Below are 12426 nucleotides of genomic sequence, written 5' to 3'. Positions count from 1 at the left end.
TTGTTACCTTAAATAGCTTTAGAGATGTCCAACACTTAGTCCTCTTGCTCTTCTTGCTCTACTATTTTTATTACCTAAAAAAAAAAAAAAATTCAAAAGCGGGACTTGCAGTGGTGAATAGCTTATGCATCTGGCTTCTACAATGCTGCCTCATCTGTAATAATAGCTCCTTCACCAAGATAGCTACTCCTGCCACAGAGAATATCTGCATTGCACTGATGGCATGCCTACAGTTTCTTAACATAATTGAGATAACGTTCTCCTTGAATTCAAAACCATCTTTAGCCTAAATGGACTTGTTCCATTCCTGTGCTGTTCTGTGGCACAAGCTGAAGCAGTAATTCGAGATGGATGCAGAGGCTGTGGAGTCTCTTAAAGACAGTCTGTGCTCTGCAGCATGATTTGAACAGTGTAGCACAACTTGATTTTGCTCTCTGGAGAAGCAGTTGCAATGCCTCTTTCAGTCTTAGAATGCTGTTTAACCTCAGCTCACAGTCATCATAGGGATTCAGATTGGCTACTACTAATTTTTGACTTTTTTTATTCACTGTACTTCCTGTCCAAGGTGGATGTTGGTTCTGAGCAGCTGGCAGTTCTCTTACTCCTCCTCCAATCTTAAAACATAGTCACCAAATGCATTTTCATAACTAGCTTCATCTGTCTTTCTCTTTGGGATTTGGTTGCTGTCTCAGATTCCAAACAATCTGTTTCTCACTGTGATTTTGATTTGTCTCGTTCGCTGTCTTGGACTCTGGGTCCAAGATGCTGTTTCTTGGTCATGGAGAGAATAGCAAGACAAGTACATGCTGTATTTTTGTGATGTGTTCAGTGAAGCTGAAGAGTAAGAAAACATGTCAGGTCCTAATTGGATGACATAATTATGGAGTACTTGACAGAAAGGAGAAACTGCAAAGGCAAGGAGAGTCCTCTGATATTCTAGAGAGCAGGAAAATGTGTTGGAATCCAAGGCTCTCACAAAGGAGCATCTTCTTCCTTTGCCCTGCCAGGAAAACTTTGCAGGTTAAGTGGGCATTACTGTTCATTGCACCTGGGTTTCCAAGTCCACCTATAATATCCTCATTAATGCAGAAATTGCTCTTCATGTTTTAGGCAAAAATGTCAAGGTTTGAGTTGAACCTTTGTGATAGGGATTGGCTTCACAGTGTGGCAGAAGGGACCTGCCAAGGAGACTCCAGCAGATGTGGAACTGCTTGCTTTGTGCCCTGCTTCTTTTTCCAGAGTCTGGCAAGGCTTGCAGAGGCCACAGAGAACTGCCCAGAGGCTCTGCTGGCCTGGGCTGCCTGCACAAGTGGTGACAGCAAGTGTTTCACACCCCTGGAGAACTCACTTGTGGGTTCTCTCAATTCAGTGTTAACGTGCTTACAGTCATGCTCCAAATTCCCTCCTGGGTTGTCTGCTCTTGCTTCTGCTTCTCCGTACTTTTCTATGCTAGCATTTTGGGGGGTTGGCACATTTTGGATTTTTTTCACCTATGTTTTTGCTGTTCCTTACCTTCACTTTATTTTCTTCTTTCTTTAGTCTATTTCCTTTTTGGTTCCCACTTCCCAGTGGTGGCAGGAGCTGTCTCTTATTCCTGGTGCTGTGCCTAGCACAGTGGGGTCCTAGTCACACTTCATACTTAAGCCCTGCTGTAATTAACACAACTGAAAGACATTTTATTTAAATGTCCAGTAGGAGAATAAAGACTCCTCTAAGATGTATTAAGATGTTCTTAATTTGTGCAAGTGTGTGGTAGAGAGGCTCTTGGCAACTTGCAGCTACTGCAGGTGGCTTTCTGTGCGTTTTGCTTAATGGCACATTCTTATGCATTTGAAGCCTCTTGGTGGATGCAAAGAGAGAATGAAAAGGAAAAAAACAGTGGTGATGTCTGTTCTCAAGGGTCAGATATGTGCTTGTCTCAGTGACACGTACTTTTAACTGGATTAAAAAACTCAAACAAATGCTGTTAGGGAGGGTTGCAGCAAGTAGACAGCCTGCCTACTTAAGCAGTTTGCAAGAAACTACTTTGCTGAGAGGTTTGCAGGTCATACGAGATATTTTGATGGGAAGATTGTAGACTACCTGGGAATCCCCCAGATGAGCTGTTTATTATTTGTATTCTTTGAGGAGTGGGAGTTCTGGAGTCTCTGACAGTGGTCTTAAAGTAGGCGTGTCAGTAGGTGACTAACAATGCATTCCCTCCTCAGCCCTGCTGGAAGACACCGATAGACTCGTTCAGGGTCAGCTGTTGAATGGCACTAACAAGTGGATAAACACGATATGTTTGTAACTCGGGGTTCTGCGTGTCAGGGCTCAGTTACAGGGGTTTATAAGTTACTCCGTGTCAGCTGAACTGCCATAGCTGTCTTTGGCAAATATTTGCTAAATCATGTTCCCTGATGATGTAAGGGAAAAGAATAACTAAAGGAAACTTCAAATATGAAATCCTAGTACTGTATGGGCTGAATTTCTCAGCTGGCAATTAACTCAGAGCTAAACAGCAAAAGAGAATACTACAGAGGCCACAGCCTTATGCTGAAATGATGTCTTACTGTTTCTGTTCATTCCTTATCTCTGTCCTTGTCTCTTGTGCTGCATTTAACCTGTAAGTTTTTTGGCGCTGAAATGACCTGATCTAAGATCATAAAAATAAAATCTATTATGGTTGCTTTGGTACTTGCTTCCTAATCTGTGGAATCACCTTATCTAAATTTAAATTTGATTTATATAGCTAAATAGCTTTTGTGGGGTGGGTTCTTCTGCATGTGGGTGGAGAGAGAGGAGAACAGAAAGAGTGCCTACTAAAAATAACTTGTTAACAAGCATGAGACTGCTTATGAAACCCCACTGGCAGCCAGTGTTTAGATTACCTTAATTGTATGTTTCTGTGTTTTTTTCCAAAGCAGAAATACAAGTGTAAGCATTCTTGTTGATATTTTGTTTTGTCACAGAAAAAAAAAATTCTATTTATGGTACTCCCTAAGGTAATTGTGCAGAATTTTTTCCCCACCTGAGTGTTAACTGCTGCTCTCTTTAGAAATGTATGGTTCTGGACTCTGTTTGCCATAACTGAAGTAGCACTTGAAGCAAGCTCTGTGTTAATGAGATGGGTAACACAGACCTTAAATGTGCCTCTGAAAGCTGTGGGCACCACCTTACACACTGGTGGGAGGGACAGCTTATAGCAAAATGAAGTTGTTTTTTTTCAGGCACTGCGAGTAAACATCCCTTCTGGATTCAGCTGTTTGGTTTATAAATCAGTGAGGTGTTAACTTGCTGGGATTTCATGGTGGCCGATGTAAGCAGCTGATTGTTGGAATCCCATCTGCCACAGCTGGATTCAGGGAGGTCATCTGATGGCCAGTGTGATAGGCATCTGAGCTAGATCAACAGGGCTCTTCCCATCCTTTTTCCTCTTGTGTTTTTTGTTTTGTTTAAAAAACTGTTCAGAGTTAAATTTATGCTGGAGTAGAGAAGCACAGCTGCGTGGCCAATACCGTGCTGTGCTCACTTTGATTTCCATGGTTAAGATATAAAAAACTGTAGAAAGTCAATGCCTTAGAACTTTGTGACCTTTCAGTGGACATTTTAACATTTTAACAAGCTTATCATGTGAATGTTCTGGAACCTGCTCACTGCCCTGCTTGTTCTTTAAATATTTGTTTGCGATCTTTAGTATTAAGCTTTCAAATTGAGTGAATTGAATGCCCCCTCCAAAAGTATATGATTACCTCTAAAGACAGACTTAAAGCCCCAATGACATGTTGAATGTCTGAACTGGGATGCAGTAAATCCAGATGCTGTTCTGTCTACTAAACTTTAGTTTTTCTTTTTCAACAGATAAATAATCGGGGGTAAATGTCCCTGCATCTTAATGTAATTTTATGTGTTTATTACATCAAATATAGGCATATGAGTCATGCCATTACTTGTCGCAGTCTGCTGGAAATACATTTAGTTTCTTTTTTCTGTTTTTAGTGACACAATGACCTCAAAAATAGGTCAGTTGAACTACACAGTTTCATTTTTGTAATGATCTTGTATCACCTTTCTGAATTGTTTGCTTTTTATTTTGTAGAGATATGATAGTTTAATTCATTAGACAGAAGTTAGTCACTGGTATTCTGTTTACATTTTGATCAGGTTTTTAGTTCTTTCCTGCATGAACTTAGTACTTTGAATTTGCCATTTTAGAAACTGTTGAGCAAAATGTAGAGCTACCGTTTTTTGAACTTACAGGTTTGGCCTTCTGCAAGGTAAATTTTTCTTTAAAAAAACCCCAATTATTTTTTCAAATGATTGATGTGTAAAAAGCATTGTTACTTAGTACATGTTAAATGAACATTTTGCTTTTACTACCTTTCTGTGTGTCCAGCTAGAGGTAATGGCAACTTTTATTTCAGGGTGTTTTAGAAGCCTTTTCCCTTGGTCATCTTTGACTTGGCAGTTGTTGCTGAAATTTGTCCTGATTATTTGTCTTGGGATTGAGCTGAAGTGAATTGACACAAAATTAACTGTGCCTATCATTTGATCATTAGCAATAAAGCCAAAGAATGACTTGTCACTCTTCACATTTTCATTATTTATCACTTTATTGTGTTTTTGTTTAAATTGAATGCAGATTTTGGATTTTGACTGTTGTGGAAGGCGGGATATTTAATATTGAGTTATGACACCATTGCATTAGTGCTGAGTTGAAAGAAATTATTTCTGTGGGTATTAAGCTTTTGTGACCTTCTTAAGATCCTAAGAGACATCATATTCATCCTGTGCATGCTTTCTTATTTCAAGCCTAGCAGTTGCAGTTCAGCAGTATCTTTTATTTTAAAAAATACTCTAGTCTAAAAAAACCCCTGTGTTGCAAAAATAACGCTATCTTTCAGAGTTTTTAATAAGGAAATTATTTTTTTCTAAATTTTGTTCACCTACAGTTCTGTCCCAAACTCTTGCAATTTGTTTCTAGTCATTATTTGCCATGTCCTCCACCTGCAGATCAGAGCTCTCTCTGAAGTGTCTGTTCCTTCTTCCTTTTAGAGATAATCCTCCAGCTTTCTGTTTGACTTAAATTGTTTGTGCTCTTAAGTCTCACTCAAAGTAATGTGGTTTTGCTGACCTTATGATGTCTGAGGCTTCTTTCTGAATCTCTGGTGTTTTGAGTCATCATTGCTGAATTTCAGCTATCAGCATTGAGCACGCTATTCCAGTAGCTGTTCAATAAGTGTGAAACTGCAAAGAGATTTTTTTTTGTCTGTCTGATGTACCTCTGCTTATACATCTAAGGATTACTTTATGTCTCAGTAACAATGTGTGCTTCTGTCTGTGCTGAGGTATCCTGCAAGTCAGAGTTGATGACTCCACTCTTTGGATGACTTTATTTGACTTGGCTGCATGGCCCATGATCTTGGGTTCTGGATCTCTCTGCCTGATTTGTTCCTGGGTTACTAAGGAAGGTCAGCTGCTTTTTCACTGATCCCTACCCTGTGCATAACTCTAAATCTTATGTCTTAGTACTTCATGGCTTTTCTTTCAGGTTGTTGATAAAAGCAGTAAGTGTGAGGGCAAAAATTAATGCTAGTGGCACCTCCTACCATGTTGCAATTATGGGCCAGTGTGTTATCATTTGATTGATAATAATTTTTCTTTCTGTATATGTGTTTCTTCATTAATTTGTCATGTGATGGCAAATTAGAAACTCTACAGAAGTCACAATGCTTATGCATCGCTGTTTTTCATCTTTTATTTTATTCTAAATGAACCTGTAGTCTCTTAACAATAAGGAATCCAACAATCAGGTATCTATGAAGTACCTTACTGCTTCTTTATTCATTATCAAAGTAACTGGTATGGTACTTAAGCCAAAATTGTTGTCAAAATAACAGGATTGTATGAATCATCCCATCCATCTTAGAAGTTCTCTGAAATGTTCTGATTCCTTTCAAAAATGACTTCTTAGTTAGCTCTTCCAAAATCCTTGGGTACAAATCATGAGGTTCTTCTGGTCTTAAGTAACGTCTAATGGCCACTCTTTTATTGCAGTATTCAGTTACAGTCAGGAAGTCAAGTGACATTTTCTGTGCTAAAACAAGTGTGTGGGTATATATATATATTCAGTGAATGCATCTGCCTTATCTGGGTGATGATTGGCACACTTACAGGTTTTTGTTCAATGCTTGACCTAAACTATTTTTGGAATTCTAAGGACTCCTTTTGTTCAGAGTAAATTGGAAAACCAAACGGCACTGTGTTTTGTAAGACCCCTTTCTTTGATTCCCTGAGTTTTTCTGATTTGGTCCATGAATGTTCATTTCAAGAAGGCTGGAAAGGGACTTTTTACAAGGGCATATAGTGATAGGGCAAGGGGGAATGGATTCAAACTGAAATCTTGTGATTATATGTAGAAATTCTTTACTGTGAGTGTGGTGAGACACTGGAACAGGTTGCCCAGAGGAGCTGTCGATGCCCTGTCCCTGAAAGTTTCAAGGCCAGCCTGGATGGGACTTAGAATAGCCTGGTCAAGTGAAGATTCTCCGCTGATGTTTGCGAGAGGTGGAAGTGGATGAGCTTTAAGGTCCCTTCAAACCCAGATCATGCTATGATTCTGTATGGTTCTAGATTTCTCTTGTCTCCCACTAGGAAACATTGGTGCAGTTCACTGATGAGGAAAGGAAGTTGTCTAGTAAAACAGTTCTTAAATACCATTTTAGTACTTTCTCCTCTGTACTGACTCATAATAATTAGCTTTTCATGAAACTAACTTTTAAAAATTGTGGTAGGAAAAATTAATTAGAAAAAGAAAATTAGTAGTTGCTGACACTATTTTCTCAAGCATACACTGGCCATGTTAAAGACTTTCAGAGCAGCTGCTGACCTCCTACTTCCTTGACATGCCATGAACAATTATCTAAGAAGTCAGGTGTTTTATTCCATAGCCTTATCTGATGATGAGCACCAGATTCTAGTAGATAGCTCAAGAAGTTTTCTCTTAAAACGTTATTTTCACAGAGTAGTCAGATCTTTTGACCGTCCAGTTATCCGCAGCTGAGAAGAGCCACTGCAGTTCTGATAAACTTCCATCCCCCCCCTCTCGTTGCTCATTTCTTTCTAGGTAGTTGTGTCAGCTACTGGTTGTAACCTGATCCCATTGGCAGGAGCTGGATCCAGCCGTGTCAGATTTCTGTGGAAGTGACTCCTTGACTGCATGGAGCATTGAGCTCAAATTAAGATGAAGCAGTGTGGCTAAGCCTTATGAAGGGGAGAAGTAGTCAAGTGACTTAATATTGAGCCATATCTTAGTAGGGAGGTGACAGTGAGATTTGAAACAAATCAGTGAAGATATTTAAGTGAACGCAGTTACGTGACCTCAGACATTGTGCAGAGTGTGTTGTAGGTCTGTAAAGTTTTCTTTTAGGACTTAAAGACAACCTAAGTAATACCTAATGGAAAAACCTGAGAGCATGCTGGTGAGGAGGAATGCAGCAGCTGGAGCAGGGAAGCAAGAGGAAACAGGTGAAGTCAAAAGAGAGGAAAAGGTGGAGTTTGTAGACAGTGCAAAGGATCAAGGTTCCATTTGAAGTAGAAGTAAAGCTGCTGTAATCATTGTACTAATACATTGTTTCTTCACTTCAACTGTAAAACACATTGAAAAGGAGGAAGAGGGCACACAGAGTTGAGAGTTAAAAAAGCACTCTTAGATCTCTGTATTAAAGTGTGGTTTTACTGCTCAGTCAGACACTAAACAGCTAAAGGGATGTAGGGCAGACATAATTTTGGACTTTCGCCAGGCCCATTCAGTAGGTGTGTGTGGGTGATCAATAGCAAAGGATGCCTTTCATGGTCCCTGAGGACTGAAGTGAATTTTATTGAATGACACCTCATTTGGCACAGGCCAAAAGTATACGTGCAGTACACTTACAGGTGGTCACCTTTGAGCTTAGTAGTAGGAATCTGCAGCTGGTGGAGTATATGTGTGACAAAATGCTTGCCCAGTAACAAGATCCGCAGTCTCAAGTGGGTAAAAACAAAAACATATGCCACCATGTTTGGGGTGGTTTTTTTTGAGATGCAGAAATAGGGTTGTTGCTTGCATTGATGGTCTGTGGTCTTCTAAGTGGAGTATACTCATTTCTTCCCACAAGCCAATGAGTATTCTCTGCTTTCAACAGTGCTTTCACTGATTTTACCTAATGGTTGTGATTTGTCCCATGTGGTCATGTGCTAAAGGTAGAAAGTGAACTAGATCAATCAGAGCACTTGGAAATTGAAATGTCTGGATTTTTTTTCAGTTTCACATCAGAATTGTGGAAAAAGCTCTTCATCAAAAAAAAAACCCCAAACCCAAATACAATATCATGGATGTTAAACATCAGTACTGTGTGAAGAAATGCTTTAAGGGTTTCCATGAAACATATCAAGTGCATTATAATGTGATAACTATTTATTTTTCCTTTTGCTTCTATCCTGGATGTTATAAATGTGGTTGGCATAGATGATGGTTTTACAGTCACATTAATTTGCTTTTTGGTTACAATAAAGCAAGGTCATATTGCTCTTGGCTCTAGAAAACAGCAGCCTCTGGACATGTGCTAGTAATGCTTTTCATGTGAGCTGTGCTGTAAAAGCTGTTCAGTATTTTTCTATTTAGTCCTTTCTTCCTTCTTTAGTTTTTCCATTTAATGTCCTAGTTCTGTTGTAGACCTTGCAGTCAAAGGCGTCGAGGGTGTTCAGTGTTTGGCAGTGCCTGCCTATCCACTGGGGTCACTGAGTCTGGCAGTCCTAAACAAATAAGAAGTGAAGGGAATGAGATGAGAACTATCCAGGCTTCTCTTTAAGGCTGGCTATGATATAATGCTGCTTGGTGTTTGCTGTTAGTTAGGATTCCCTTTGGAGGTACTGAAGATTGCTGGGTAGGGCTGTTTCCTCTCTGCCATTTTCCATCATGCTGAGGCTAAACCCAGCATTTCTGAAAGCTGTTCAGTGAACTCCTTTATGTGCTGTTTGGCTGGCAAGTCAGCGCTTGCTGTCCAGACAATTAAAACTGGGATAACCATTCTGAACTGTGCATGATCTTGTGAGCAGTACCTACATCTCTGTAGTGCAAGGAGTGGCAGAACAGGCTTGGGGCCTCTGGATGCTGCTGCCATACAAACACATTATTTGTGTACTTTGAGCAGCAGCGAGATGTTCTATTCTTGGAGATCAAAGCTGTCAAAGGTGCAAGGTGAATTTTACCCTATAGTCCCTCAGGTTCAACAATAATGAAAAAGAATGACTGAAACTCTTAACAGGCTTAACTTTTAAAAGATTAGAGTCCTTACGGTGTGTTTTGTGGATGGTTTGCAAAAACTGTTGTTTCCTAAAAGCAGGAAGGTGGGAGAAAGCTCTGTGATGCTTAATGCTCTGAAAATTCTGGTAAAGAAACAAAGTAATTCTTGGTGTAGTGTTTAAAGTGTCAGTGCATACACTTCTAAGTGCAGATGATTTCAGCAAGTCTAGGTAAGAGCTAAACTTGGTCTTAAAGGAAGGTGTCTAAAGCTGACTGGCTTTTCATTTGAGCTCTGGAAAAGTTGGCTGGGTGGCTGCAGTCTGTATGCTGCACATTGGGATAAAACACTTGATGTAGCCTGAGATTCAGGGTTTGCTTTTGTGGACGAGGAGGCTCCTGAGAGACCTGCAGCTCTGAAGAAAGTCCTTAGAGCAGATCTCTTGATGTCAAGTACTTCAAATCTCAACCAGTGACAAATTGCCAGGGACAATTATTTTTATCTAAGAGTTCATTAATCTTGATTTTTGGAGAGCAAAACTCATTAACAACAATTTCAATACTCTGGTCTAGTGAACCCTGCCAAAAAAAAAAAAAAAGTCCCTCAAAATGGAGCAGGTAGAGCATTACCTTTTATTTGATGAAGATTGCTGTAGTAGACCAGATGTAACTTGTCTGTATATTTGGTAAGTTAGAATGATAATCATAGAATAGTTGGGCAAATAAAATGCATTGCTGCTATGAGAGTTATACTTTCAGCTTGTTTATCAAAAAAAAAAAAAGTTTTCTTTGTATTTGTGCCTTCCTTATTTTTATTTCTTACAGTTATCGAAGAGGAGAATGATTTTTCCATGCAGCTAGTATGCTTCTATTTATGCTTCTCTCTCCCTGTAAAAAGACATTCGTCTGTTTAGTGTGCCTTTCTGCCCCTTGCCCCATTTTCTCTCCAAATCTGTAAATCTGCATCTCAACTTCTCGTGACTATTATGAGGAAGGGTTGTACCAACTCTATTGCTTGGCAAATAATTGTCACCTTTAGCACTAATTGTACTTAATTTATATTTGATTTGTTTTATGGAGTAGTTGTAATAATTAAAGGAAACACTTTGTAAGAACCTAAAAGGCAGCCTACAAGATGAATAGTAGTTAATGTGGATTTTCCAGGAGGAAATTGTGTCAAGCCACCTGCTTTTCTTCTGAATCTTATAGATGCAGAAGAAGTAGTAGTAGATGTGGATAGCTTGACTCTGAAGCTTTCAAACTAATTTTCTCATGAGAAGCCTAGGAAAACAATGGACTACAGGAAATCCCATGAAAGACATACAAAATTATTTGATTATTTTGTTGGAGCATAACAGGAGGTCCAAGAAAAAATAGGATGAGATGTTTCAGTAGCTTTCTGCAGGGCTTTTAGCAGTCTCACTGGATTCACCAGTTTTCACCAATTTCTTAGGTCAATTTCATGTAGCATTGGGAAATGAACCTCTGGATAGTGACTGTGCTTGAAGGATGTGACAAGCTGGCAGGAGAGCTCAGTAACCTTGGATGCAGTTCAGTCAGGACAAATGCAGAATATTAGGCTTTGATAAGAGCAATCAGGTATGTAAGTGGAGAGTGGGTGAGGATTGGACAGGCAGCAGCCCCACAGAGGAGAGTTTGGTACACAAGCTGATCATGAGGCTGCAGCATTGCACAAGCTGCAAACATTGTGCTGGGCTGTACAAACAAGTGTGTTGTAAGTCAGACACAAGAAGTCACCAGCATGCTGGGTAGAGCTGAGGTAAGCTTCCTTTGCAGAGCCTGGTTTTAGGTGCTGTACCTGAGTAGTTTTTAGCAGTGAGAAGCGAGGTTCCACAAGGAGAATAACTTCTCCATCATAATGACTTCCTTTGCAACAGCACTCATATTGGAAGCAGGCAGTGGGGGCAGAGTGAGCCGTGCCATTTTTTTTTCCATGTCCTTTTGGAGCAGAACAAGGAGCATTTTGCCTAAACTGCACTAAAGCTATTGATCAAGGTATCCATTGGAAAGATTTTTCTAAATGCATGAGAAGTGAAGAGAATTTCTGGAGAATTTGTGGAGAGAAGGTTTGTTAATAAGCAGGTGTGATGAGCATTTCTTGGGAACAATTTCTGAAGAACTGTGGTGACTGCTGGGGAACAGCAGGTTCTGGTTTTTCTTGCAGCCCTGTTTGGTTCTGTAACCCAAGCATGAAGGGCTCTTTATTGCAACTGAATGGCAAGAAATGCCCGGATTGTGCTTGCCTAATGCTTTGCTCCTATTATGAACAAAATCAGACTTTCAACAGAGCAAAGCACTGTTGGTAGTAACAGTGGGGCTAAGAGTAGGTGATAGTGGCTCGGGTCTTTTGGTGGAAAAGTGGCTGGAACCCCAGAGCTGCTGCATCTCTGCCAAAGCACATTCGCCTGTGCAGCTTCCACTGAGCTCTTGCATCCTGAGCATGTCCCTGGCTGTGCTCTGGTTCATGTTGAGATACCAGCTAAGTGCCTGCTGTTGGCATCCTTCCCCCCTTCTTCACCTGCCCCAGCAGGTGCCTCCCTTCTTTGTAAGGAAGTCCAGACATGGAAGAAGGGAGGAATGAGACTGTGCCATCTTATGCAGCCTAGGTTTCACTTCAGGTGCACGCAGCCACGTTTGACAAAGGTTATGTTTCCTACTGCTGCAAGCTGAAGCTTTACATGTGGGTGGGTTTGTAACAAAGTGCTCCTGGTTTTTGTTGCCAGATAAATGCCTGTAAAGATAAGAGTGCTGATCTGAGCTCATACTGGCAGTTTGGCTTCTTCAGTTTTAGGAAAAATATGGGGAAATGCTTCATTTTGATAATGCAAACAACTGTGTTTAATATCGCTTGATAATCAGATGTAGGGATAAGTACTTGGATTCTTTATGCCTTACATTTTATTGCTCAGTTATTTGCTTCTGGAGAGCAAATTTTTGTTAGCAATAATCTAAATGAAAAATTGTTACCACTTAATATATATTGGTAAAAAACATGCTCAGTGTTTTCTTTGCATTTTATCAGAGGTTTTATATTTTTCTTTTTAATACTGAAGTACATATGCTGATCTAAATCTTTGTCTTATCATCCTCTGTTTTAGTCTTGTTGGTCATCTTATTTCTGCATGTATTTTGATTATTTGTGTATC

The 12426-nt window shown here is 39.9% G+C and overlaps 1 protein-coding gene across 1 annotated transcript in view; it reads left to right on the top strand.

The window, feature by feature from the left end:
- GSK3B (glycogen synthase kinase 3 beta) overlaps positions 1-12426 on the top strand; it is a 152359-nt gene that overhangs the window by 43429 nt on the left and 96504 nt on the right. The window lies entirely within an intron of this gene.

Source organism: Passer montanus, unplaced genomic scaffold, assembly GCF_014805655.1.
Source record: "Passer montanus isolate IOZ18808 unplaced genomic scaffold, ASM1480565v1 scaffold39, whole genome shotgun sequence".
Lineage (NCBI taxonomy): Eukaryota > Metazoa > Chordata > Aves > Passeriformes > Passeridae > Passer > Passer montanus.
The sequence above is the reverse complement of the archived record's forward strand: the minus strand, read 5'-3'. Positions and strand labels throughout refer to the sequence as shown.